At 39.1% G+C, this 27,738-nt stretch overlaps 1 protein-coding gene across 9 annotated transcripts in view; it reads right to left on the reverse strand.

Annotated features, from left to right (window-relative positions):
• The window catches only part of SLC20A2 (solute carrier family 20 member 2), a 108,584-nt gene extending 80,846 nt beyond the window's left edge, over positions 1 to 27,738 (reverse strand). For 7 of the 9 annotated variants that reach the window (XR_013537467.1, XM_073004001.2, XM_073004000.2 and 4 more), the window contains exon 1: positions 24,344 to 27,738. The gene's annotated coding sequence lies outside the window, so the exon portion shown is untranslated. Of the gene's footprint in view, positions 1 to 23,949; positions 24,285 to 24,343 lie in introns of those variants that run through there. The other 2 variants (XM_078377674.1, XM_073003995.2) reach the window with 2 other exon arrangements.

Raw genomic sequence — 27,738 nt, forward strand, 5'->3', positions numbered from 1 at the left:
AGAAGCAATGGTACTGTAGTTTGAAACTTCTCCCAAATAAATTGGTGGTATGTGCCCATCATGGCTTGATAGTTTGCAATGCACATATCGAGAGCTGCAGATAAGTAGGCCTTTTCTGGGGGAAGAGATGAAACTTATGACCTTCTCTGTTGGCTGGGGTTTGCCAAACAGAACTCTTGTACCTGAGCTGACCTGTCTGAACAATGATACATTTTGGAGTAGGGTGTTTGAAGAAGAATTTTGCTTTCTCTTGCTGGATCCTGTAAAAATTCTCAATCCGCTGAGATGTGGGCAGGATTGAATAGGGTTTTTACCAGACTGGCTCTTCAAGCCAGTTAGTGTTTCCAGCATTGCCATTTCTATAGGTATATTAGTCTTTTTCTGAGATGGAACAAGCTTTAGGACTGGAAGGTGTAACAATTTTGCAATTCTCTCTATCAGGTCATAATAAGAAATCATCCTCCCAGCGGGGAGGAATCCTGCACGCTGGGCTCAGGTGAGAAGTCAGGGGTTGCCAGAGAGCACTGTTGTTCATCCAGTTCAGAATCAGAGGCAGAGTCATGCAATATTTTCCTGCAGGGGCCAGAGGAGTTGCAAGAAGGTGGTGGGAATCAAGTGGCAACTGTGAAGTAAGTGCAAAATCTGGTTTGGGAAATGGAAACTGCATGTTTGATGAGTGAGGCTGCAGAGGCAAGGTAGAAGTATCCAGCTGCCCTGATCTCAAATGGTGGTGCTGTTGTTGAGTAGAGTAGAGGGCACTAGACCGGTGGGGTGGGAGGGTTGGCACTCATTCCTTAATAGTGGTGAGAGGGATTGAGAACAAAATTGAGTTCCCTGGCATGACTTGGGATCGCTGTATGTGTCACAGTATCAGGATCCCACGCATGGGGAACATGAGTAGCAAGATTGATATCAATGGTTTCAAGATCATGTGGTAGAGCAGGATCTCGATCTCCTGTCTGCTCTCTCATGGTGCCTCAGAGGGACATGAGGCAGAGAACGTCAAGGGCTAGATGAGGCAGACCTCAGTATTGGTTGTTGTTCATCTTCTGCAAGAGGCTAGGAATGGTCCTGAGGAAAACTCTTGAGGGGACCGTTGCAGAGGAGAAAGAGGGATGCTCTGAACAATAGGGTACTTCCAAATCTAAACCTGCAAAGCTAATCAGGTGTCATATTTTTCCGTTTATAAGATGACCCAATGTATAAGACACCCCCCCCCTTTTCTAACCGCAAATTAAAAAGTTGATCCCTATTTTTCCCTTCCTTTTGCTAAGCCACGAAGCTTAGCAAAAAGGCTAAGCAGGAATCAAAGGGTTCTGCTTTTCCTTGCCTTTTGTGAAGCCACAGGGCTTAGCAAAAAGGAAGGGAGCCTTCCGTTCCTTTTTGCTAAGCCCTGTGGCTTTGCAAAAGGCAAGGAAAAGCAGCGGTCGTTTAGCAAAAAAGCCCCATGGCTTCGCAAAAGGGGCTGTCAAAGTGACACTTCCCGCGAGTCTTAGAAAATGGGTAAAGCAGCTATGAAAGGGCTTCAGGATCAAAGGGCTGTGATCGTGCAGCCCTTTCATCACTGATTTAACTAAAGGGAGCCTTCACAAAAGGCAGAGAAAAGCAGCTGCCTGTGTATAAAATGACCCTCAATTTTTTGTCTAATTATTTAAGGAAAAAGTGGCATTTTAGACATGGAAAGATAATACAGGTATAGACAAACCCCAAGCTGGCATAGGCAATGCCCATTTTCCTGAGGGATTTTTTGCTCATAGTGACTAAAGGTTTTTTGTTTTTTATTGCCATAAAAGGAAGCTCTTTCTTGTAGTGACACGAATTTAGCCATTCCAAGAGGGGATAACACAAGCCAAGCCACTCCAGTGGCCATGATTCAACTTCCAGAAAAGCCATGCCACAGTTTAATGTTCTGCGCATAAGCAAGTGCCCAAGGGAAGTCTTTCTTTTCCCATTCAAATAGGTGGAACAAATCAGAATTCAGCTCCACTTCAGAAAATTCTGGCTCATCCTTACACATAAACTAGGAAGCACTTTTAAAAATGAAATCAATTGCTCAACAAAGCAGCAAACATCTCTAGATTGTTTCTTCTCATTTTTTAATAAAGTAAAACTTATTTTAAATGGTTGGTTTGCATACAACAACATGCCAGAACTATTAATGAATTCTGACTTATTCCTAAACACAAACATATGAGATGGAAAGGAAGCATATTTGCCTAGTGCTTTATGCAGGTTCTTTTCTGCTTGTGCACACAGCACTAAACTGCAATTTATCACTATATGCTAACAGCCTTTAAGTGAGAAGAATAAGTCAGTAATGCACAGAAGCAGACACTTAGAATTCAAATAATTCATTTTTATTTAAACAGGTCAAATAAACAAATAAACTACATGGCTGTTGTTTGTTCATCAGACTGGGGTATTGTGAACAGTATAGAAAAAGCACATGGATGAGTACTGAAAGACAGTCAGCTGCCCTAATGAACAGTTATTTTGATGTATGATCCATTGTAATTGTAAACCACAGTGCAAGCACTAAAATTAGTGATTCTTAGATTCCATGCATCAGGCGCTACAGAGTATGTGTATGTATCTAATTTGGTCACTCTGTGCGAGTTAGTTTTAACTATTATGCAGTGAATTGTTAATCATCAGGATGTTGTAAAAATGTAAAGTAATTATATACAGCCACTCAGTTATATGAAACTAAAATGTCCATCCTCCCTCCCGCAAGGTATATGATTTTAGCACTGTGTGGAAAGTCTATAACCATGCTTTAACAAAACTAATATTGTGAGAATATAGTTTTAGAAGCAATTTTATCTTAGAGGAGATGCACTCAGAAACCCCATCACAAACCCTGAACTGCAGAAATTCTTTACCATTAGGTTTTTGGATAAGAACTGTCATGATCGAGATCCTGATGGACTCAGGTAGCCAGGTCAAAGTTGACTCAGCTTTCCATCCTTCCAATGTCAGTAAATGGAGTACCTGGCTCACTGGATGAGGCAATGTGTATCCTGCATAATTAAACTGCCAATTGCCCAGAGAGAGCTTCAAGCAGTATGGGGCAATATATAAGATATACAGGGCTTGAAAAATTTTAGAATGTCTCACCAGTCAGTCAAAAATGTCACCAGTCAGCATGACTGGACTATATAGCCTTAGAGTTTTTGTTAACAAATTTAAACTAGGCACATGCTTAATCTTATTTCTACGTAACAATGCATACAAACCCAAAATAAATTGTATTCCATACAAAGGAATCACTGATCTATACCTTCAGACTTGGGCTGCTTTATTACTTGTGTGCCTGTGGGGTCATAAAGCTTGTATTTTAAATACCTTTCTTTTGAATGTCTCCAGCAAAAATAAAACTGAAAGCAAAAGCGCCCGGCCTCATAAGGCGCCACAGTTCCCTCCCACCCCAGGATGTGTCCTCATTTGGTTGAAATTGGGAGCAGGGAATCTCCATATTCTCCAGCATGGGACTACTCTACATTCTCCTGCAGAACTATATGTGTCGCTCGAACTCTCCTCTTGTGAGAAGAGGGCAGTTTTCCTTTTGCAATGGGAAGGGGAGGGGAGGACTACAGGATTAGAGAGAAAGAGACAGGCTCACCGAGCAGCATTTTTCACTCATCACAGACAAGTGGATGAGCGCATTTTTCAAGCCCTAAAGATATATATTTATTGAAAAAATTCAGCATTCTCTGGTCACTTAAGCTTACAGCCTTAGACACTTACATTAATCAGTGTGACTAGATAGCAATGAAGAAGCATTTCCTGGGAATAGTACCAGCTCTATTTGGTGGCAGTGCTTCTGTTGTTCTCTAAAAATAAACCGTGACCGACTATTTTCGCAAGCTTTGTTGATTTATTTCAATGTCACCATTTATTTTATAAAATTTTGGTCAATCTCAGCCCTTCTGCGGTTTCATCCCTCTGGGGCCCTCCAGATGGCTATGCCCCTTTCTCTATGTCACTATCATAGTGGTGCTTTCCTAGCTTTTGAGTTTTTTCCTCTTATTTTAAAAGGATCAAATGCCTTCTAGGCAGGGTGATTTTGATTTAAATCAAACTGATTTAAATTTAAAAACTGCATCTTTCTTATGACTTAAAAATTTCAAATTGATTTTTTGATTTAAATTGCAATTTAACTCAACTTAATTTTTAAAAAGCATTGATTGTATCCACCCTGCTTCCAGGGAGCTAATGGCAAGAAAATCTTAAATCTAAAATCCATGGCTAAAAACTTGTTGATTATTTAACATAGCAAATCACACTAGAGTAGGCCCACTGCATCACTTTGGATTTAGTGAGTCAACTCCTCCATAAATTCCACTGATTCAAATGGACCTACTCTACTTGCAACTTACTACACTGAAATAAGTTACAACTAGAGTAAGCCTGTGCTCTCTGGGCAGCTCAGTGAATTAGGTACAGTGGACCCTCTACTTACGGAATTAATCCGTATTGGAACGGTGGCTGCAGGTTGAAAAGTCTGTAGGTCGAGTCTCCATTGACCTACAATGCATTGAAAACTGATTACTCCCATAACCAGCCGTTTTTGTTCCATTTTTGTCCCATTTTGTTTTTTTTTCTGGTCTGTAGGTCGATTCTCAGGCTGCAAGTCGAATCTAAATTTTGCAGCCAGAGAAGTCTGTAACTCGAAAAGTCTGTAAGTCGAGCCGTCTGTAAGTTGAGGGTCCACTGTATCTGGCTGTGGAGCCAGAGGTTGGGAGTTCAGGTCCCCACTGTGCATCCCAGAAGAACCAGGCTGTATGGCTTTTTGCAAACTGTATAGTCTCAGGATGTCCCCAGAAGAAGGGAATGGTAAACCACTTCTGAGTACCCTCTACCTAGGAAACTCTGAAAAGGGTCACTCGAAGTCAGTGGAAGATAGGAGGGCCTGGCGTGCTCTGGTCCATGGGGTCATGAAGAGTTGGACACGACTGAACGACTAAACCACAAAGTCAGAATTGACTTGATGGTACACCATAAATTAGAGAAAGTCCATTTGAATCAACATAATTTACAGAAGAGTTCAGTCATGAAATCACCACTGCTTCAGTGGACCTACTCTAATGCAACAAAATTTCAGGTATTATATTACAGATTAGCTAGGTGTGGCATTCACCCCTGTTATGTTAAATAAGTCATGCATTATTCATGTTTTATGCTGATGTGGTTGAGAGGTGAGGCCACCAGAGATGTTAAAAGACGGAGCCAGGGAGGAGAAGTTGGTGGAGTTGAGTCATAGAGTTAGAGAGGGAGAGAGATATAGTTCGGAGATCTGAGGTGTGATTAATCTGAGGAGTGTATAGTAACTTGTCATTTTAAATAGAAGACTGAAATAGATGCTTGTTGAACCTGAAGTAAATACTTATGAATTATTATAGTTACATCTGTAATCAATAACTGTTTTATTCAAAAGACAGTGATGAATAGACCTTCATCTTTCATAAGTATGTTGATGAAGAAATCAACTGGTGGCAGTGCGTGAAAAGGTGTGGGTTTTTTGTTTGCCTTTGTGAGCTCTCCGTTTTGGGGAGACAAATGGGGGGCCACAAAGGGGCAAATGTCACACTAGGGCACCAAGAAACTCAAGAAAAGGATAGCACAGACAACAAGCAGAGTTAAGGGAACTGTCAAAGGCACTTTCTTTTAAATAACGGTGCACTGCCCAATGAACAGTAGGAGTACAAACTTGCAAAACAAGAAGATAAGCTTAGGAAAAAGCAACAACAAAGCACACTACCAAAAAAACATTAAAACCAAAAAGGTCAGAAGGAGGCACCTGGTTACAGAGACAGCAGATAGCAAAGAGGAGGAAAATGTTAGAACAAAGACCTGTGCCTTCAAGGGTTTCTTGTCCAAAATGACATCTCTAAAACTGATTCAATAAAACTGCCATCTGAACTGTGATATTGCACAGTTCAGATGGCATTCACAGTTCCAACAGCTCTCAAACATGAAATGTATGATTTCTTAACAAGAGCAACACAACTTTTAACAGAATGTGGCAGAGGAGTGAAAAGTAACAGATTTTTAGAAGAAAATCAGGACATTACAGACCATTATGCCGTGTTCCTGATAATTTGGCAGAATACAGCATTAAACAGAAAATAATTAAGCAGAGAGAATAAGGTTGGTTGAGAATCAACAGAAACTCCTGCTTCACCAAACATCTACAATTCTTCACACAAGCCTGTACCAAGAACTCAGGAAAATACTGGGTAACTCCACAAATGTCAATTCAGTATGTGGCGGTTGTTAAAACGAGAGAGCTAGTCCATCTTGGGATTCATCAGGGAAAGAATAAAGATCTATAACTGCTATTGTGAAATCCTAATACAAATGTATGATGTTACCACTTTGAAATATTATATTAATTTCCAGTGGCCCCATATCAAAAAGGGAATTAAAGACATGGATAATGATTGGAGAACAACAACTAGAGTAATTGGGGGCTGGTGGAATACGTTTGCTGAGAAATATTGAAACATTTGAACTTTAGCAATTTTTTTTCTTGTAGGAGGGGAACATGACAGGTTTATAAATTATGCATAATGTAGACAGAATTTTCCTTTCCCTTTGATAGACAGTATCATGAATGAAAGTTATTGTCCATAATCGATGGCCATAGAAATATCTCCACAAGGTCTGCTGCTACAAGACTGGTAGATGGTCACAACATTGTTTTGAAAGAAGATTATAGTAATTCATAGAGAATGGGCATGGCAGTGGCTATGTAGAATGTTGTTGTTGTTTAGTCATTTAGTTGTGTCCGATTCTTCGTGACCCCGTGGACCAGAGCATACCAGGCCCTCCTGGCTTCCTCTGCCTCCTAGAGTTGGGTAAAATTCATGTTGGTAGCTTCGATGACACTGTCCAACCATCTCATCCTCTGTCGTCCCCTTCTCCTCCTACCTTCACACTTTCCTAACATCAGCATCTTTTCCAGGGAGTCTTCTCTTCTCATGAGATGGCCAAGGTATTGTAGCCTCAGCTTCAGGATCTGTCCTTCCAGTGAGCACTCAGGCTTGATTTCCTTTAGAATGGATAGGTTTGTTCTCCTTGCAGTCCAGGGGACTCTCAAGAGTCTCGCCCAGCACCACAATTCAAAAGCATCAATTCTTCGGTAGTCCAGCTCCCACTTCCATACATCACTACAGGAAAAACTATACCTTTGACTATTCAGACTTTTGTTGGCAATGTGATGTCTCTGCTTTTTAAGATGCTGTTGAGGTTCGTCATCGCTTTCCTCCCAAGGAGCAGGCGTCTTTTAATTTCGGGGCTGCTGTCACCATCTGCAGTGATCATGGAGCCCAAGAATGGCTCCATTCAAATCCCATATATAAAAAATGGCCCCCAGCTACCAAAGATCAACAATACCTACTGTCTTCATGACTTGCAAGCTTTCCAGAGGCATTCTCTCAAATACTTTTCGATTTCAGAGTGGTAGACTATATAGTCATCTTTTCTTCTTTTTTATACAGCCAATGAAGTCCAAGAAAGGTAAAAAGATCAATAAAATTTCAGTGACTGATTCCATCCACCACCAAACCTTTGAATTAACTTCTCCAAAATACTTGTTGTATCTTCCAGATAGGATACATATTATACATTTCTATTCAAACTGAGTTTCGGCTAAAACAGTCACCAATCCCAACTCTACAATAGGAATGATCTTGTGACACCATTAATATGGACAAGTTTATTTGACATAAGCTTTCAAAGTCACAGCTTGCTTCTTCAGAGGCATCACTGGATTATACTCAATATAATGAAAAAGAATGGTTTGTGTTGATTTTTTTTTTAATGTCTTTGTTTTATTTTATGATGCTATCGTTCTGTGGTTTTATTTAGTTATACTGGGCATGTTTTGGTATCTATTAGTCCCAAACACTGCTATAATATCAGAGGATGAGTTACAGGTATTTCAATATATACACAGCAATATTGTACTTATTTAAACTTTCATATTCAGATATCTCTTCTTCTGTTCAGCTCATAACTAACAGGGCAACATTTTATCTTTTGAAATCATAATCCTGAAACATCAATTTATCATAGCTAAGCAAACTTTGACTAGAAAAACTTTTCTTCACAGATTTTAATTATATAATATACATATGTTGAGATTTCAGAACACTCTTTGAACAGTATTAGGCAGTTTTCCAGGAAAGTAATGATCAATCTCTCCACAATTCTTCAAAACAAATGCAGCATTAAAGAAAATGTTGTGTGAAATTTTAATAAAACAGGTTTAATCTGCCCAGCGAAAACCACTCAGTGAAAATAAAATCATATGAAGACTGGACATTAGATATCTTCTACATTCACATTAGCCAGTTATGGACTGCACCAACAGAGGCGATCAACTGAATAAATATTAATATTGTCTAGATTATCAGTTTTATAAACTTTCTGTCCACATAAAATGGATTTTCATTACCACAAAGACTAATTTTCCAAATATAGGCAGGCTAATATGGTTAAAAATTATGTGACTATTAGCAAATCCAATTAGTCCCAATTAGAGTAGATCCACTAAATGAACAGGCTGAGTTCCTAGGTTAACAACACTTGTTTATAACAGTGTTTCTTTCAGACAATTTGCTCTGGGGGGCAGGTATATAAAGTTAATGGAAAATAATTTTCTTTGTCAGTTCATGAAAATTAATCTTATTATTAACATTATTATTAAATATAGAATATGGGAATGGTTTATAAACAAAAAATTTTAAAAACTAAAATAAAACCAAATATTCAAATGAGTTTAGTATTTTTAAAAAGGAATTATATTTGACAAGTTTTCATCATCACATAAAAGTCTACTGTTTTCTATAGAAATTCCTCAGTTGGAATCTTAGGTTCCTCAATGCTTATTATCATACAATGAATTAAGGTTCCTGGTAGCATTCTATTTCTTATCTTACTCAGTATTCTGATCATTGTACTGAAAAAATCTTTCCACCAAGGCTGTCGTTAACAGGACTGACAAGGAGGACTTCACAGAGCTTTTGAAACTCACAGTACCCCACATCAACTTCCAAAATTTTTGCCAATGGACATTCAACTGCTTTGTATGTTCTGATATTAAGCAGGGACTTGATAAAAAAATTTTGAAAGATTTCAAGTCTGCGAGTACATCTTCCACATTAAGGATCAGAGAGTTGCCACAAAACATTCTCACTTCTGTATCTTGTAAATCTGTCAATAATTGAAAGGTTACAAAGTGACTTACAAATATTGTGATACCAATTGATTTGTCATTGAACCTGTCTTCGATTTCTTCAACTACACTTTTATAGTATTCCTTTATCCCTTTGTTTCCTTCAGATCTTCATCATCAGCAATCAGGTGCACTTCAGATCTGAACTTCTCCATTATTTTGCACTGAACATTTTTTTGCAAGTCACTATTGACATCTCCAGACTGCTTTACAATATCTCGCAAGTGCAATTTTGTTGCAGTAACTGGGGGGATTACTTTGGCCAGACTCAAGTCCTTCTTTTCCAAAGTATTGTTGGGGAGAGTGCACTGAAGAAGGAGTTCATTCATCACATAGCAAGTGATAAGGAAACTCTCTTATCTGATTTCCAGCAAAATGCCCCCTGCTAGTGATGCAAGGTGTACCCCTTCCTTGTGGGTGTGCTCAAAAGCCATCAAAATTGACTTCAAGCTCCTGGAGATAGCATTCACTATCCTATAGAAAGACAGCGATCTCACTTCTCAATACATTTGAATCTTGAGAATTGGATCATTGATTACTGCTTGAATTGACTGCTGCAAAGTATTTTCATTTTGGGTAACCTGCTAAACAGCTTGTAAAGGTCTTTCAAAACATGAAAAAACCCTTTGATCTTTACACTTGTAGGAAGATGCTGGCAGGGAACAACATGTGTGCTCTACAGCAGTGTTCCCCAACCTTTTCTGAACCACGGACTGGTTGGAGGGGGGTCCGTGCGCAGGTGGGCAGGCCGCACACGGGGTGTGTGTGTGCAGGGCACCCTTGCCCGCATGTGTGAGTGGACGGGGCACCCATGCGTGTGCGGGTGGGGCACCTGTGCGTGCATGGGGGTGCAACAGCCCAGTCTTGCCAAGGCCACAGCCCAGACCAGGGGTTGGGGACCCCAGCTCTTCAGTGTATCTGGATAACTTCTTTGATTGCCTTTTCTGAAAGCTTCTTTCTCTAAGCTCCAACATTTCCACCCAATATTGGAAGCATCATCAAATCCAAAAGTAATATTATCATAATATAAATCAAGAGCAGTAAGTTCCTTGTCAATAGCCTCTGCAATAGTTTATGCCTTTTCCATTACGGATTCTGACTATTCCTAAAAACTCTTCCACAGGGATTTTATCTTCCACTACTCTGAACATTATCCTCAGCTCCATTTCATTTCTCAAATGCATACTTTCATTTGCCAAAATGGAGAACCTCTTGTTTTCCAATGTTTTCTTCAAGTCATCTCTCAAGACTTCACCCATACACACCATTATTTCACAGGCTGTGTCCTTGCTGCTATAATTCTATCATTCAGAGCTTTTCTCCATGCTTTAAAATCATTATTCTGTTTGTCAAGAATACTTTGATAAAATTTTGATTAGTCTCATATGTAGTAGTTTGAGCTACTTCTTCCTTTACCAAAAAGTACAAGCCTCACAAAAGTATTTTAAAGCCTTTTCTGTTTAAGTCTCTTTCACTTTCACTCTGCTGAACTGCCTCCTGAGGTTTCCATTTCTACACATAGCATGAGCTGATTTCTCATTTTTCCTAAAGCTTTTTTGAAAGATGTAAATGGAATGGTTATGAACATCCCACCTGTCTTTTGCAGAACTTTGGCATCATTTTAATGAAATTTTGGCACAGTTTACAAAATACAGTATGCCTCCTTTTCCTTCACTGTATGCCAGCAAAATATATTTCTGTTCCCAGTGTTTACTATAGTGGCCATTCTTCTTTGTCAGATGATTTTGCAGGATACAGGCTGGATGATCCCACACCTTCATTTTTAACATTTTTCAGTTTAGCAGGCTGAATTGATGGTGATGGAACTGCTCCCCCTCTCGTTTTTTTACTAGGTCACTAGTCACGCTGCAACACTAAAATAAGATTCTATTGTTCTCCTCATTCTCATTTTGTCACTAAAGAGTGAAGAACCTATGAAAAGAGTAACAACTTTTAATCAAATCAACAATATCCAACACACAAAACTCTCAAAATCCATTATTCACTTGGTAAGATCTCACTTGACTGTATTGCACTTAATACTGCAATAATTCATATTACAAGTCAACTCACTACTGCGTCTCATGGAGCACTGTTGGCTGCATTTTATATACTTAACATTAAGCATATGTTAAGTATAGAAAATCCTTGTATGTACACAATAGCGCATAGTCTGATTTAAAAGTTATTTACATCGTCGTCAATGTTCCCTTTGAAGTGTACCGCCGTGCACACGACTGGTGGCACACGCAAGAAGCTGGGTAGGCGGCTCTCGGAAGGTTGCAAATGCTTCAGAATCGATGTCTTTTTAACTTGAGTTTCTAAGTCTTCCTTTTACCATTTGATAGGGTACCAAGAGCCTACCAATGTGTTTTTCTACCATCTCTAGATAGTTTGTAGTATGAGAAACATGGGCCATAGCAATACTTTTCAATGAATCTAGTTTAGAGTAATGATACCTATGAGCAAAAAAATGAACAATGGGGTGGGAATCAAACCCTTTTAGTTTACATACCGGAACAGTCTCTTTATATGTCAAGACAATAACAAACAGAGCAGTCTTTTTGTCATGGTGAAACTTGATACAGGCAATAAACAAAGTAATAAATAACACTAGTGCACGCCTCCACAAGTATTGCCAACTCAAATTTTAAATAGAAAATGGAGCATATTTTAAAATCTTCAAAAAGAGTTTCAGCTTTACAATTTTATAACATAATACTTTAAATTATTTTTAATTTCATTTTGATGTTGCTCCAATTTTTCCCAAGGGGCGCCCCTCCCCAGAGAAATGCCTGGAAGTTTTTAAACATCTGTGTTTTGTTCAAATGTTCAACCTTACAAGACTGATTTCCAGCATTTTTGTTACTTAGCAATAAGTGTACTTTTTCAAAATATAGCATTTTTGGACTACAAATATGTCAATCCTGCATTACATCAGTTTATTATAAGTCCATATCTATGTTTACACATTTTAGCCAAAACATTCCTTGAAAAGCAAAACAGACAGTTGTCACAATGTTATGAATTCACTGACCTCACTCTGCCAGAACTGGCTCATTGTTTTGAAAAACTTAAGTAAATTATTTTTTCAAGATGAGAATTTTAAAAATACTTTCACTTTAGGATAATTTTTTTCCTGCAATTCAGTCATTTTAACACTTTTAAACATACACAGTATCAAATCTTGACAGATGAGTCTCTTGTAAAAATATTATATGAGCTTCATCTTTATTTAACAATACGTACATTCCTTTCCTTTTTGTGACACTTCCCAGGCCTTTAAATTCAAAGCTGAAATTCTTAAACTTTTAACATTTATCTAAGACTCTAATAAAGGAAGATCAGTGAGCTGCAACTCATTTGCTTGCGAATAATCTAAAATTTGGGACAAGAATTAAGGCAGCTAAATTTGCAGGTATCAGATTATTCCACATAACGAAAATTAGGCTTTTGAAGACATTGTCATGGGAACAATTAATCTGGATTTGTGCATGGGTTTCCTATAGCACTGACGTTGTCAGTGACCTGATATGGATCTGGCAGTGAATTTCTCTAGGTTAGAGCCAACAGAATGGTTAATGAGGAAAGATCTTTAAGACTTTTTAAAAATATTAAGACAAATTGCAATCTGATAGAATTAATGTAGTTTAGGAGACAAGCCTTTAATCTGACAATGATATGAAAAGAGATAAAATATTTACATTCATATGAAAGACAGAAATCCATTCAAATGGACTGTAAAATTCTTTAAGATAGACAATTGTAGCTGCAAAACTATTTTTTAAAAAAAAGACATTATAATGTTGTTCTTACCAAACTGCATAAATGTACCAACAAATAAAAGTAGCACATGCTGCACAGAATAGAAAAAAAATAGGATCCATACAGAAAAGACTATTTAAAAAAATAGAATAAGAAATGGCTAACCAGTAAATTTCAGAAATTTATTTAGATGCTTTAGTATTTCCCAAACAAGAGCAAAATTAACACATTACTTAGATGTAGTTATGTGAATACACAAAAAATTCTCCTTCCCATTTCAACCAGAAGATGAACCGAAATACTTTATTATTTCTTTTTTTCAATAATGCATGCATTTGCTTGGATCCCAAATTAATACTCCATGAGCAGATGAAGCTTCTTCTTATATAAATACTCATTCCACAGCTGAAATTCCCTTTCACTGACAAAGCAAAAAATTTAGAATCCAGGCCTCTATGTTAACAGTCTCACAAATGTAAAGCTTCGCTTGAAAAATTATTTTATTTAGAGTTTTATTTATGAATTCATTCTCATAATTTTATAGTATGTATAAAGTGGCTTTATAAAGCAAAATGGAACTAAAATGGTGTATGGTTCAAGACAAGATAACTCAATAGTGTTCATTTTCCTCAGATGCAGGGAGGAACAAAAACTGTTAGTTACTAGTTTTAGCATGTTTGAAAATCTGTTCATGTTGAATATCTGCACATTTTCAAGGGCCACCTGAAAAAAAAATCATCAGTTACAAGTTTAGAGTTCTGTATCTATTGCAACAGTCTAATTTCATTCCATTTCAAAGTAATTTTAGGAAAGAGCACAAAGTAGAGATTTTTTCCCCACAGAAATACTGTATACAGCAGTGGATTTTTTTACTCCTCATTTGTGGTTTTGATTGAGGGATAATTCAGAAGGAATGAAAGCCCCATCTCATTGTTTCCTTTTCACCTCTGTTAACAGCAGCATATTGAACATTTTGCCCCACTGTTTTCTCTTCTGGTTGTCCATGTCAGCTTCAATAAAACAAGGAACGTTGAAAAGCGATGCATTTTCTGAGACTATTCATGAACACAGCTGCACTGTGGGAACTTTATTTATTTCTCTGCAAATCTTTCAAACAAAGCAGAAATCACATGTGTCAAAGACTAATGACTACTTCATAATGTCATCTAGTAGATCAAAGGTTGGCAGTGTACAGGTTGCAGAGATAGCTTTTTATTTAAGTAAATTCTGTTACATGAAAGAGAATACAAGAGAGTCAGTCCTTTTCTGTTACAATGAAAAGGGAAGTGAATTGGAGTCTACAGACAGGACATGGTTAGATCACAATAATAACCTGGGAAGCAAAATCTAAACAGAAAAGTAGAATCTACTGGCAAAGCTACTACAAAGTTATAACCACTAATTTCAAAGAAAAGTAAAAACTGAGTACAGAACTAAGAACTATGTTCTGCATTCTGCTTGAACCGTTTGCAACATTCTCTTGCCAGATGCCATCAGATTTCTCAACAGAAAACTAGAGACAAAATATCCTATTTTTAAGACAGGTGCTACCAGCAAGAAACAGTAATTTTTCTCCTTAATGTAATCAAGAATTATGGCACATGGAGCCAGTCAGAAAGCCAACACATATAATGCCTAAATTCATCCTCTAATACTTGTTTTAATTTATCACATTTTTAACTTGCTTAAAGGGATCAGGACAGATTTCCCCACCTGCTATATTGTCACAAACGATATGTATGTAGTAGACAGAGAATCCCACATTAGACTGTAGCATGCTATCTGGCAGACTATGTTCAGAATTAAATATTGTCAATACTTAAGGTGAAGAAGCACAATACAATACAGTTTGTATACCATGTACAGTTTGTACACCAGTTGGCATTAATTTATTTCAGAGGGATGATATTTATCTCTCTAGATTTTTACTACAAAAACTGCATTAAATGCTAGTACACATATCCAAATAATTATTTGGGTAGTTTCATTTGAACACCCCATTAAACCACAATTTAGCATGCTATGGAATGAACCACAGCAAGCCACAGAATGCTTCAAGTTTGTGTATTTCACACTTCCTACACAGCTAGCAGGAATATACAAGATACATCCACAGTCATAGAAGCAGAACAATCTATTTGTCAGAGGCCCTGGATCATAAAATGCAGATGAATAAAGGCACATTTATACTGTAGAAAATGAGAACATGTACAATATAAGAACCTAAATAAATTTCAGATGAAATACACTTCAGATTAAAAAATACTGCTTGATAATGGATGGCACGTGTGAAAGTTCTAAAGGACTGCTTGAACTGGGTCACAGACATGCCCAACTTTATATACTTTGTTCTCTTAGAGCTGGTTTGTCTTATTGAGGGATCAATTGTTCTAGAATCTAGCCTGTCCCCCCTTCCACTGTTCCTTCTACTGCTGCATTTCTTCCCTTCCATTAATGGCAGCCAACTAAATCAGCAAGAGTACTGCACAGAAGATAAGAGCAAGATAAGGAATCTTCAAGAATATGATATTTAAGGTTGCTAAGCACAATAAAAGGATATTCTGATATAACCTACTCAGTGACTAATTGGGGTGAAAAGGAAATCTAACAATGCTCAAAGTCACATAGCAAATGTAGCACTGAGGTTTCTTGGGAAGTGGAAAATGGCAGAAGAATCACATGAGTCAGTAGAAGAGGGGAAGTAAAGGTAAAGTTTGATAGAATTATGTTACGAAGAAATACAATTTTCCAGTCCATCACAGAAATAATAATTACATGTAATCAAGTCAATTCTGACATATGGCAATCGTATTGGATAGCTCAGTGATTTAAGTACTGTATCTGGCTGTTGAGTCAGAGGTTGGGAGTTCAAATTTCCCACTATGCCTCCTTTACAGAGCGTTGGCCTCTATGATCCATAGGTCTAAGATTATTATTATTCATTTCCTCTCTCCAACCTTTTCTAGCTATATAGTAGTTTACCATCTTTTGAGGGTGTCCTTGGACTCTGCAGCTTGTCCAATGCTAGAAAAACTAGTTCATCTCCACAGGGGAACAGTGGGGAATTGAACTCCCAGCCTCTAGCTCCACAGTCAGATGCCTAACTCACTGAGCTATTCAGCCAGCTCATCATAAAAATAGTTTAGCTGAACTGCTGAGAAGCAGCATCTATACCAATGGCATCTAATTAAAACTATTAAGCATTAATTATGTACTCCAGTATTTAGCATACAAACGCAAAGCCACCATATATTCAGAGCAACATACCCTCTAATTTTCAGCCTCACCACCTCTCATGTGCTCGATTTCACCCTGTACATGCGCTACTCCATCCCCCCCCCTTGCATGCAGGGTTCTGTCATGACCAGAACCAAAGGGGCTGAAAACAATTGCTGAATGGAGGAGAAGGAAAGCTGCACAGAGGGAGGCAGAGTCAAAGGTGCGCACCTTAGAGGGAACCTTGGTTCAGAGGTTAGACCAGTCATTTGATTTATATCTGGTCCTTTTCACGATTCAAAACCTAAGACTGCTTATAAAAGGCAGGGGGAGGGACAATAATATATAAATGTAAGTATTAAAACTTCTATATACTGTAATGTGAAATGTTAAAAGACCATTAAATTTAAAACAATTCAAAAACAAAACTGACAAAAAATTAAAATGACATACACAAATCAAGAATTTTACAGACCAAAAGAAAACCAAAGCATACCGTGTCAAAACTCCTCTGTGTAGCTCTATCCGCGGCCAGAAACTTCACTCCAGAAAAAGGTCTTTGCCTGCCAGCAAGAGGACAGGTGAAAGGAGGCCAACCTAACCTCCTATGAAAGGGAGTTCCACAGCCTGGCAGCAACAACTATAAAGGGTGTGCTTTTTCTGTTTCTGAACTTGGAAGGAGACCCTTCCCCAGGAGAGTGTAATGTAGGTGTCTGCAAATGTGTGTTTATGAAGAAAAACTCCCAGAATTTTGCCTGAGGAATTATAAGAAAATTTTAGAATTTGGAATCCAGAAAAATGAAAGAGCATGCACCTATTGAAAAGGTCATTATCTGGGGACCTCACCAAATGTGAGAACAAATGATGGGCCTTTCCCAAAGACCTTAAAACAGGGGAGGCTCATATAAGGAGATAGTCCTTCAGACAGCCTGTCCCCAAGCTGTAGAGGGCTAGCTAGCACCCTGATTTGGACTAAAGTGGCCTACACTCACAAAGGTTACCCCCCCACACACCCTTTGCTACAGCCATAGTCCCCTCTAGTAATGCTAACAGTTACCATATTTTTGTGTATAAAATGACACTTTTTTCTTAAATAATTAGACAAAAAATTGAAGGTCATTTTATACACAGAAGGAAGCTACTTTTCCACATACTGTATTTGAATAGGAAAGGAAAGACTTCCCTTGGGCACCTGCTTATGCACAGAACATTAAACTGTGGCATGGCTTTTCTGGAAGTTGAGTCATGGCCACTGGAGTGGCTTGGCTTGAGTTATCCCCTCTTGGAATGGCTAAATTCTTGTCACTACAAGAAAGAGCTTCCTTTTATGGCAATAAAAAAATAAAAGCCTTTAGTCACTATGAGCAAAAAAATCGCTCAGGAAAAAGGGCATTGCCTATGCCAGCTTGGAGTTTGTCTATATAACCATATCTTTCCATGTCTAATATGACACTTTTTCCTTAAATAATTAGACAAAAATTGAGGGTTGTTTTATACACAGAAGGCAGCCACTTTTCCCTGCCTTTTGCGAAGCCAGGGGGTTTAGCAAAAAGAAAGGGAAGGCTCCCTTCAGGTAAAGCAGCCATGAAAGGGCTGCACAACCGTAGCCCTTTGATCCTGAAGCCCTTTCATGGCTGCTTTACCTACTTCCTAAGCCGGAATGAACGAAAATATTTTACCCCACTTTCCGCCTTAAAAAAAGGATCCAAGGTAGCTTACACCATTAAAGCTAAAAACAATGAGTCTACAAAGGCAGCTTACATCATTAAAAGACAATGTGTAAAGCTAAAAACAATAAGTATACAGTTAAAAAAACAAATATCAGTCTGAGAAATGATAAACAAAAGCAATATTAAAAACAAAGCAGTAAAGCATAACAACCTATTTAAAGATCCTACTCAGGCAGCCCATCACCAAGGGAAAACATGCCTGAAGAGAAAGGTTTTTGCCTACTTGTTGAAGGACAGCAAATATGGGGCCAGTCTGGCCACTTGTGGGAAGGAGTTCCAAAGTCCAATAGCTTCAGGATGTCCACACAACTTCAATCAAGAATTAGACAAAATAGCACCTACACTGTAGAAGCATGGATCTGTGATATTGATGACAAAATGACAAGCTGGAAAATCAATCACTTTTCAGATTCCCAGTGAACTGGTCTCCACTGTATCTCAAAAAAAAAAAAAAAAAAAAAAAAAAGCAAGGAATGAGTAAGGGTCCTGCAACATTCCCACGACCCAATATACCTCAAACAGCTGCAATGCTGGATTCACACACATTCTACATAGTGGCCAAAAAATATCTGCCCCAGAGTATATTAACTGCAACTGCTTCTACTTTCAAGTACACCTAACTATGGCACACACATCACTCAAGTATGCAGAGTGACCTTCAAGAAACCATGGCACTGCTATGGTCTGGGTATCATTCTAGCAGAGCAACTTTCACATAAGACTTTCTTCAATGGCCCAATGATAAATGGTCAACAAGATTCCAGTAAGCCTACTAAGTTCACAAAATCTCACTTCCACTTTACAACCATATCTCTCAGATCCTTTCTGCTATTCAGAATGCCCCTCTAGAATATTTCAACAGTACAATGAAGCAACCAGCAGATAGAGGCTTTCATTGTTTGCACGCAAGGTAGAATCACTTCAGACTCCACTAAACATGGCTGGATAACTCGGTGAGCAGGAGCATCTGGCTGGAGTACCAATGATCAGAAGTTTAATTCCCCACTGTGTCTCATAAGAGAAAAGCAGGCCTGCATAGCCTTGGGCAAGCTACAAACTCTCAGCGTCCATAGAAGAAATGAATGGCATGTCTCCTGAGTATACTATACCTAAGTCCTTAAAACGGACAGCAGAAGTTGGAATCAAATTTATGGCATACATTATTATTAAACATGGAAGAAGATACAATAATTGCTTGATACAATTTCCAAGAAATTATGTAATCTTGGAAGAGGACTTACAACTACTTGGCCCAGGTTGGGAGAAAAATATAATACCAATGCAAGGTGAGCAGCAACAGCACCCTCCAAAGCTTGAGCTGATCCCAGGATCAGAAGAGTCAAGAAAGGTCTGCTCAGTAATCCACCCATGGTTTCTGACTGAAATATTGTCTCAGGACCTCACCTACATATTCACATGAATTCTTGTTCTGAGTCTCCTATGTATCTTTTCTTTTTATATCCTTTGCAACGCTAACAGCTTTCATTTGCTATTCTAAAACCTGTTCTCATTCACACTAAAGTAACAGCTTTAATTAATATCTGCTGTGTTAAGAATGCTGTTTGACCTGGTGGCATTCCAAAAGGGCTCAATACACACTCTATGTTTGAACTGATGAGCTGGAAAGTTAAATCACAAGGCAATATTACTTCATTGACCATGTATGGTGCTAGGGCCAGGGAAACATCGCAACTATTGAGTAAAACAGGTTCCTTCCTCTGAAAAGCTATCTTGAAAGATGCACAGAACATGGAACAGTAAGTGTTGTTTGGGGTTTGGATTTCAGCTGATGTATGCTCAGTGCTTTTACTGCACTATTATTTGTTTAGCAAGAATAATAATGATGTCTCCAAGTGGCTCAGTTGCAGCTACAGCTGCAGGGGTGGGGGGATACTAAAAGGGCACGTGGGAAGCTGGAAAACCCAGCTGGAAAATCACTACTTTGGAAACACAGCTTAGGTTAAAGACCAGGGAATTTTAAACACGGAAGAAAAATTCCCCCCTGTTTTGCCACGGTGGGAATCAGTAAAAAACTTCTGAAAGGCTTCCTATATTTTGAGGGGCCAGGAAAGGCCAACTACATTTCCTGAATTACCAGTAGAGACAGAAAGACCAAAATATATATCCACATCCTGGCTAAGAAGCATCCCAAAAGCAGAGGGTTACATGGTGAAGCCAAACATCATAGAATCATAGTATAATGGAACTGGAAGGGTCCTATATGGTCATCATGTCCAAACAACTGCTCAATAGAAGAATATGAATCAAAATATATCTGATAGATAGTTGCCTCTGGGAGTGGAACTATACATAACACCTGGAAAATGAGTTCTGAAACACGTTTGCCTGGTAATGCAGATCATTCCCTGCAACCTGTACTCCAATTGTTCCTCAAATAGTTTTTCAGCAAACTCTGGTTTTTGCTAGACAAGGGGTTCATCTAGTGAAAAATGGAGAAAGCAGGGTGGATAAAAATCAATGATTTTTTTAAAAAAAATCAAACTAACTTAAATCACAATTTAAATTTAAAACTGTTTTTATTTAAATTGTCAAAAATGGGATGTTTTGATTTAAATCATGATTTAAACTGTGATTTACATCATTTTGATTTAAATCTTGGGAGAAAGAGACTCTGAATGGGATGTAGATAATCTGTAGTACAGAAATATAGTTCTACAGACCATCCAATATGCCAATTCCCTTGAAATCTTCTCCTACCTTACTTCAGATTTATGTGACAAACATGAGTTTGGGAATTTTGTTTTAGAAATTAAAATCACTTCATTAGGCTACAATCCAATATAAACTAACAATAAGCATTATGCAGGAACTACAGTTGGGAAATAGATATGGTTTGAGGTGCAATGGGACAGAGAAACGTGCATAATTCCTACCCAATGTCCAAAACCCATCATTAAGTCAGGCAGATACTGTACATCAGTGCACAGTGGATCCTGTGCACTTCGCTGATCATGCTTACTATGTTATGCTTCCATGAGTGGGAACACTGCTGTATCACATCTCCCAATCATGGAAGCATTTGAGGTTCAATGGAACACTTAAAAGCCCACAGCAGAGCTTCACGGCCCTTGCTGTGAATACATGAAGGTCTGCTCAACTCCTGTGTGAAGAGGGAAATGGGGGGCAGGTCAAGGCCATGCTTCAAGATCTACTTGTTTTCACATGAAGCTGTTTGGAATACTGGAACCAAGATGACAAAAGAAGCAGAGGAGAGAGAGAGAGAGATGATAGATGATAGATAGACAGATAGACAGACAGACAGATAATGTATGTGGTTTAGAGATAAGTCACAGCTACTTAGGTCATCTTACATACATTTCACAATTTAATCAACAAACAATGATTAATATGGACAGCCACACAGATATTGTTACATATCCCTAGCTTCAACGATCTAGCTAATATTCTATGTGTCCTTATATGTGCATCATGTCTGTCTTAGAAGTACAAACTGCTGAATACACCCCCCCTTTTGGGCACTTATATATAATACAGTATGGTTATCTACCAATTTTATAACATGCTATATTTTATGTGTGACTCTTTTCCCTTTGTTTAGAAATAATAAAAAGCACACCACTTTAAATCACCTGCCAACATTTATTCATGGCCAGCATTCAGAACCCACCTCACCCCTCAAAAATTACATGAAGTTTGTTTATGTTATAAACGCTCTGGCCATGCTATGTGAAGCATGTTTTTTACACATAGGGAAGAGGTGAACTGCCAAGTAACTATATTCTAGCTACCCTTCAAGAGCAGAGGGCAGGAAACATAAAAGAGTACTCATAAGCAGCAGTGCTTCTGAACCTCTCTGCAAACTAGACTTAGCACAAATCTGACATTAGTCATGCGGCTACCCATGGTGTGGATGATCTCTAAAATATAAATAGCCAGCATACCTCCCACCAGTTGAATCAAGACTGCCATGGTAACTTTAACTCACTGCCTCCACTGCAGATCGCCCCTCTCATTCTAATGAGAACTTTCCACCTATCGCAAATAGCAGGTGCAGGGAAGCAAGGATTCTAACAGACTACAGCACGGACAAAAAACTGTATTCTCCCAACCTATGTGCCATGGTCTTGATCTGGTTCAGCCGCCACTCTGTAGGCTATTAATGATTTACCTACATGTTTGTGTTTTAATCAAGCATTTTAGGTATATAACTAACTTCATGGCTAGTGCAATGCATCTTGGGAAACTAGCTTAGATGGACCGGACAGCACACCCACAAACAATAAGAACAACAGTTTTGTCCCTGTACTACTCCAAAGCAGAATATGTTAGTGCTGTATGGTATAAATCAGCACAGGCCAAACAAGTAGATGTAGCTCTTAACGAATTGTGCAGGATTATTACTGCCTGCCTGAAACCTACCTCACTGAAAAAGTATTATTTGGCTGGCATTGCTCCTCTAGAAGTATGCCAACAGGTGCTTGAAATAAGGAAATAAAGCACCAAGCCGACCTACTTCATGGACACCAACCCCCTAGACGACAGCTCAAATGGAGGAAAAGTTTTCTGTACACATCTTAAGCTCTAAATTTTAAACCAGAAGAGACTAATCTTTGGAGAACAAAAAAACCCACATCTGTTAGACATGTCTCATTGCTAACGAGTGTCTCCCAACAGACACTCTAGCTGGACAATCTGAAAGTCACTTAATGGACTCTGAAGTGCAGTAGGAAGATAAAAAAATAATCAAGTAAAATAGAGCTACATGGATATGTCAACTTTTCTGTGAATGTAAAGAAAACCAATCAATGCACCACTTATGTGCATGCAATTTATGCCCCACCATGTGTACAAAAGAAGGTCTAGCAAACGGCCAAGACAACACTATTCAAATTGCCCACTTCTGATCAAAAACAGACTAATTATCTTAACTTTAATTTTTATTTTTCTCAAAAGTTTACTTACATTTCATATATGCCCATAATTTTAAATTGTGCAACACTTGGATGTGAATAATGAAAGAAAGATGGCTAGTCTTCATCTTAGAGGCTGCACACTATTCATTGCCAGAAAGTTTACAATACAAAAGCTCAAGGTATCATTTTCCTGTGCAGCCAAGGAATAATTCAGGTATGCCTACTTTCCATTTTATGTGTAACAAGCATTAGGCTCCCTTTTTAAGCACCTTAGGGAGAAAGAGAGAAAAAGTACAAATTCTACTCTCAGAGGTTTAAGTCCTAATGACTCACTCTGACTTAATTCTAAACAAACAAGCTTAAGATCACATAGCAAGATTATGATTATTGGAGAGGAACACTGAAGCTTTTCAGGCCAGAAATTCCACTTTAATGCAAAGCTAACACCATAGATCTTATTTAACTTTCTATTACGTGTGTCCGTCTTTTTACTCTAGATTTCTCATCCTCTTTTTCTCTCTCCCTTTTTTTTAAAGAAAGAGAGAGGGAGGGAGCCAGGAGATCATATTATCTCTACCTCAGGGCCTGCTCTGACCAAATCGCTGAAAATCCAGGTGACCGCTGCTAAGGAGACGCAGAGGTAAGGGCCAGTCAAGACCAAATTAAAAGGAGGTACACAGTACTGAACCTTGGAGAAGAAAGGTGGTGGGTGGTAGGGATACGGATACTGTACAGTATATTTATTCCTAGGGGCAAGGAAAAACACAGTGAATCTGTTGACCCAAAGTTCTCTCCTGATCGGATCTCCTTAGAGAACTACCACGCACCTTCAGGGAGGAAGATAAGCGGATTGGGGAAAGCGCTCTCTTGCAGGAAGGGGGAAAAAACAACACGCAGAGCGCTCTTTTCCCGACTCTCCGGGTTCTCTCATGCCTCTACCAGCAGGGTAGCTAAATGACCCAAGTCCAGTTCGGCGCCTCTTTTTCCAGGTCATACCCCCCAACATCATCCCTGGACCCGCTCATCCCACTGCCCCTTCCCCTCATTATGACTTTCCTCTGCATCTAGAACACGGTTCAACGCCTGCGAGCGCCGCACTCACAGTTTCTCCTCCCTCGCCGGGGAGTTGGGGGGGGGGTCTGTTCCCTTCACACGACCGAGTCGCTGGTGTTCGACAAGGTGAGCCCGACCCCAGACGACGAAGGTGACAGAAACTGGGGCCCGCAGAGAGAGAAAGCGGGGGGGGGGGTAGGATTCACGCTGACTGGGGAGAGAGAAGGAGACCGTCCACTTCCCTCGTGAGTGGGAGGTGGGGGTCACCGTGACCAGGACAACCGAGAAGGGACTCCGTGCCCAGGCACCCATTCACACGAGCGCGCACCGCCTCTCTCGCCTAGACGGTGCCGTCAAGGGAAAACGGCGAGAGAGAAAAAAGGAGCGCGCACACGCACGCCCACCCGCTCACCCCGCCGCCGCCGCCGGCTCTATTGACTCACCGTCTCGGTCCAGCCGGCCACGCGCTCTCCACCCGGCGTCTCGCCTACCCGCTCTCCGCAACAGCCGCCCACCACGCCGGCAGAACCCGGATGAGCATCCAATTAAGAGAGCGGGGTGGGGGCGGGGGGGTGGAGCGCGAGGAAAACCACAAGCGGAAATGAAGGAAGACAAGACGGGCGCACCACTGAGATGAGGAAAGGGCACTAGGACAAACCGTCTGAACTTCCGGTTTGGGCAGCTCCCTCCCCTCCAGATACCCACCTCCCATGGAAAGGAGCATGGCTTGCAATAAAAGGCTAATGTGAGATTTCCCCCCACACACACACACACACACAGGTAGACTTGATTAAGCAGCAGGTGCCCCTATTCAAAAAGCTCAAGCAGGGGCACTAGTTCGTTCGAACGTGTATCATTTTGTGTACGACATGAGCTCTTTTGCGTTTTAAGCCACCAACAAGTTCAATTTAGCTGTGTACAAGGCTGGCTGGATAGGTCAGTGGTTTAAGTATGGTTGAGAGTTTGATTCCCCGCTGTGCCTCCTGTGAGGAAAGCCAGCCTGTGTCACCTTGGGCAAGCTGCATAGTCCCAGGATGCCCCCAAAAGAAGGAATTAGTAAACTACTTCTGAGTATTCTCTATCTGGAAAACTGACTCTTTGTGACCTCATGGACCAGAGCACGCCAGGCCCTCCTGTCTTCCACTGCCTCCCGGAGTTTGGCCAAATTCATGTTGGTAGCTTCAATGACACTGTCCAACCATCTCATCCTCTGTCGTCCCCTTCTCTTGCCTTCACATTTTCCAATGTACTTGATAATCCAATGTACTTGATAGCACAGGATTATTATTAATTAAATTAATCAAGGTTTATGTTGTCCTGAGAGGGATTGACTGAGCAAAAATAAGATTGATCTTTCCTACAACTATTTGACAAGAGTGATGTGAAAAACCAGATTTTGCAGACGTAGATCCAATCTAATTTAGAATATTAATAGTTTATCATAACACAGACAAATTGAAATAATTACTTTTTGAACTAGGAGTCTCAGAAGCCTCAGCCAGCAAGACACTAACATGTTGTTTGAGGATTCTGGGAGATAGTCACAAAATGTCACTGTTCTTGTTTCTAACCAAAATTCAGGATAAGAAGAATAAAACACTGCCTCCACTGCAGATCACCCTTTCATTCTAATGAGAACTTTCCATCTATTGCAAATAGCAGGTACAGGGAAGCGAGGATTCTAATAGACTACAGCACAGACAAAACACCAAATCAATAATTTACTGTAATTATAGAATTTCCTATTCTGGTATTGCTGTCTATTTCAGTGAATCCTGTCTGCTCATAATATGACCAAAGTACACCAGCTTCAATGTAATCATTTTAGTTTCTACTGAGAGTTCACATTTTATCTGGAGTCCCTTTATTTGTCTTTCTGTGACCCTTGATATTTGCAAAGCTCTCCTCTAATATAAAAAAATGTATAATTTTTCCTATCCCCTCCTTTCCCCCCCTGTTCTGCTTGCATAGTAATCAGGCATACCATAGGATGGATTATCCTGGCCTTGGTCGCCAATGACATATCCTTACATAACTGTTGTACGTTTTTTGGGCTGTTTGGCCGTGTTCAGAACACAGACAAAATTCTAGCTCCTGTCCTCTGAAGATGCTGGCCACAGAAACTAACGAAAGGTGAGGAAGAAAAAACCCCAGAACACGGCCAAATAGCCCAAAAAACCCACAACCATCGGATCCCAGCCATGAAAGCCTTCAAGAACACTGTCACACACACCCCAGTTCCCCTGTTTATTTTTCTAAACACCCAGGTTCCCTTTCGGGCAAGACATGTACTTTTTACCCTTTTTCGCTGCCACCAGAGGTTCTGTTCCTATCTATATCAAATATGACTATTAGATCAGTGTTGTCCAATATAACAATGTTTATTTACGTGTTTGGTATGTAAATCATATACAGTAGAGAAAATCATGGATGGACTTTTATTCTTCATTTAATAAATGTTGCTTTCATTACATTTAGGTTTGCTTATGTAGATTCACTTTAATCAAGGTATTTATATATTTAAATATTTATTTATTTCTTAACATGTTTAACTCTGTCCAATCTTAACCACATAAACTTCCAAAGACTTGTCCTATTCTTATCTCTTTCTCTATCTCTCTATTACGCTTCTCTCTAACACAACCATGGCCCTAACTGCCTAAAATAACTCCTCACTAGTTCTAACTGATTATAACTGGATTTCTGTCCCTTTTTATTTCCCTGGTTCTGCCCCTTCTGTCATGTCATTGGTTATCACATCAGTGTTCTACTGTGATGGACAGGCTAGGTATTTGGACTGTCCGTCACAAACACATATCCTTACACTTGAGAATCTTCTCAAGTTTTGTTCATAGCTGCCCTTCTGATTTCTTGGCTGCAGTCTCCATGTGGATTGATGACTGAACCAAAGTACATATAGGAATCTTTTTTGTCACTGTAAACATTAAAGCTATGTAAGTCTTTTGTAATAGTTATTCTTATTTTCTAAATGTTCAATTACTGTATAATTCTTCCCATTACCTTCCTCAGCAATTGCAAGTTACTCCTATTTTCTGCCAAATATATTGTTATCTATTTATCTTAAATTACTGGTGTTTCTTCCACCAACTTCCATTCCTCCTTCATCTGAATCTTACACAGCTTTCAGTATGAGAGGTTCTGTATATAAATTGAACAGATATGGAAGTAAAGGGTGCTATTGTCCAACACCTTGCCTACTGAAAACTATTTTGTTGCTCCACATTCTGTCCTAACAGTAGCCTATTATCCACCATATAGGTTAGACATCAGAACAGTTTAACATTGTGTTCCTTTTAAAACAATTCATAGCTTTTCATGATTTATACAGTCAAAGGCTTTGCTTTAATCTATAAAGCACAAACTGCTTTTCTTCTGAAATCATCCAGTATGCTGCAATAACTAAAGTTATACTGTAATATTATCTCTTAATACTTCTTCCTTTTCTGAGTCATGCTTACAGACTGGGCATTTCTTGCTCCATGTACAGTAGAAATCTTTGTTGTAAAATCTCAAGCCTTGATTTCCTTGCCTGGGGAATTAATGTGATGGTTCCACAGCTACTGAAATCTTTGGTATCTCATTTCTTTTGAATTGGGATTGTGTCCTGAAGGTTTCCAAGCTATGGACCATTGTTGTTTTTCAATATTTGTTGGCCCATTTCTTGTTAGAATTTTGACAAATAACATATTTGCAGCTTGAAATCATTCTATTGGTACCTTATTTAGTTTGATTATTTATTTATTCCAAGTGTAGCTTTCACTTCCCTGTCTTAAACTGCAGGATCTTACAGAAGAGATTTCTTACGTTTCCTTTTTTC

Source organism: Pogona vitticeps, chromosome 6 (genome assembly GCF_051106095.1).
Source record: "Pogona vitticeps strain Pit_001003342236 chromosome 6, PviZW2.1, whole genome shotgun sequence".
Classification (NCBI taxonomy): domain Eukaryota; kingdom Metazoa; phylum Chordata; class Lepidosauria; order Squamata; family Agamidae; genus Pogona; species Pogona vitticeps.